The sequence below is a fragment of the Agelaius tricolor genome, unplaced genomic scaffold, assembly GCF_023055355.1.
Source record: "Agelaius tricolor isolate 1412-34295 unplaced genomic scaffold, bAgeTri1.0.p SCAF_12, whole genome shotgun sequence".
Classification (NCBI taxonomy): Eukaryota; Metazoa; Chordata; class Aves; order Passeriformes; family Icteridae; genus Agelaius; species Agelaius tricolor.
This window is the reverse complement of record NW_027269272.1, coordinates 9,567,458-9,569,645: the sequence shown is the minus strand read 5'-3', so window position 1 is coordinate 9,569,645 and position 2,188 is coordinate 9,567,458.

The window sequence follows — 2,188 nt, the reverse complement described above, 5'->3', positions numbered from 1 at the left end:
GAAATTCATTACCCAGTACTTGATCTCCTCCATAGCCTGCTGCTGATGTCTTTAGGAAATGAAATTTTTAATAGCCTTCTTGATGAACATGTGTTTTGTGGCACCTGAAAATAGATGTACTGCAATTCTGGGCTGCTGCACATTTTACCTACTGAGCTGTACATTTCAGTAGCTGTGACTTTCTATGTGTGGAGATGGAAATCATTCAAAGAGTCATTAGCCTGACAAGATATGATTATTTGTCCTCCTACATATCCTATGAGTACAAAGTTGGATTTATAGCTTGACCTTTTTACTTTACATCTTTCAAGAGCCTAAGGAGAAGGAGTGCCCTGCTTTCTAAAGCCTTGTTGGGTGAGCACAGGCACTGCAGTGATTTACCCCCCTTTTCAGCAAAGGCTACTGAGATGCACAGTGCAGCAGATGCAGAAAATATGGAAGGAGAGCAGGCAGGACCCTGCTGGACATTCACAGGTTAGGAATGAGGTGTGGGGGGCCATTTCTGCCACCAGATCTGACTTGGGCAGCTGGAGACAGATCTTCAGCTTGACTTTCTCACAAGGAAGGCACCAGCCTTAGCTCCCCAGTGTCTGTTACTTATCCACTTTCTGGCAAAAGAAACTAAAGCCAGGTATGCTGTTCTCCTAAAAATATTATGACTTTTGGAGCACTGAAACAATTTGGCTGCCTAAAACTGGGCACCTACATTAAAACAGCTTATCTTTCCAAGCTGCTGTGCCTTGGCAAAGCTAAGAAAACGTTGGGGTTGGCTTTTCCTTATAAATAGCCACATTTGTGTACTGGGGTAACTTATACTGGGGTAAGTTATTGCAGCCCTGCTGGCTTCATTGAGTACAGAGGTGTGACTGTGTTCACAGGGGTCAGAGGATGAGGGAAGAGACGAGGATCTGACTCCATGTTACAGAAGGCTTGATTTATTATTTTATGATATATATTATATTAAAACTGTACTAGAAGAATAGAAGAAAGGATTTTATCAGAAGTCTGGCTAAGAATAGAAAAAGAAAGAATGAATAACAAAAGCTTGTATCAGAGTCTGAGGCAGCTGACTGTGATTGGCCATTAATTAGAAACAACCACATGAGCCCAATCCCAGATGCACCTGTTGCATTCCACAGCAGCAGATAACCATTGCTTACATTTTGTTCCTGAGGCCTCTCAGCTTCTCAGGAGAAAAAATCCTAAGGAAAGGATTTTTCATAAAATATGTCTGTACACAGAGGTTTGGCCATCTAGACCAGTAATTACATGGAGACAAATGAATCCCCTGTCTGTGTCCTGTTTGTGTGTGTGACAATTCCATGTGCAGCCAGGTCTCTGGAGAGCACCTGGCAGTCCCTGCCCAGCAGAGCCTCTCTTCCCTGTGCCCCAGGCAGCAGCAGAGGACTGAGAGCTGTGGCAGCACAGCTGTGACAGGACCACCTCCCCAGCCCAAGCAAGGGGAGATCCAAGGGACAGAATGTCCAAGGTCTCTGTGAAGACCCAGCACTGGTTCCCAGGGCCCCACAGGAATATGCTCCTGTGAGCCACCCTGAGCACTGGAAACCTGCTGTGAATGGGCAGGACACACCTCCCCAGTGCCCTGTGCCACCCCTGCAGCCCCAGGAGCTGGGATACCCTGGGGCCAGCCTGCACCTTGGCCAGAGCCCTCCCAGGGGACAGAGCTGCTCCCCTGCCCTCCCCTGCCCCAGGCACTGTCTTTGGGCAGGCTCTGAAAGGCTTTTTTCTTCATCAGCCTGGTCCCCAAGCTTGGGGAGCACAGGGGACAGTGGCTGGGGCCCTGTAAGGACAAACACACCTATGGTCTATCCATGCTGCATTCTTTCCAACACTTAGATGGATCCAAACATTATCAAACCCCAAACACTTCATTTCACACAACACAAATTTTTATACAGCTCTTGAAGTTTTTCTTAAAGCTCTTCTATAAAAATGAAGTATAAACTGGAGGTAAGAATCATCTGAACATAAAATGAACTCTATCCTCTTCTGAAAATTCCCTTTTTGTTTAGCTTCTAAGGGTTTTTAACCTGTTCAGGAATCTGCAGACTGCTTTACTCAAAGGAGACTTTCATTTCTCAGGATAAAAAAAATCTTGTTTCAAGAAAAGAAAATATCATTCTCCTCTCTTAAGCTAGAAAGCAGAAAATAAGATCTTTTCAGCATT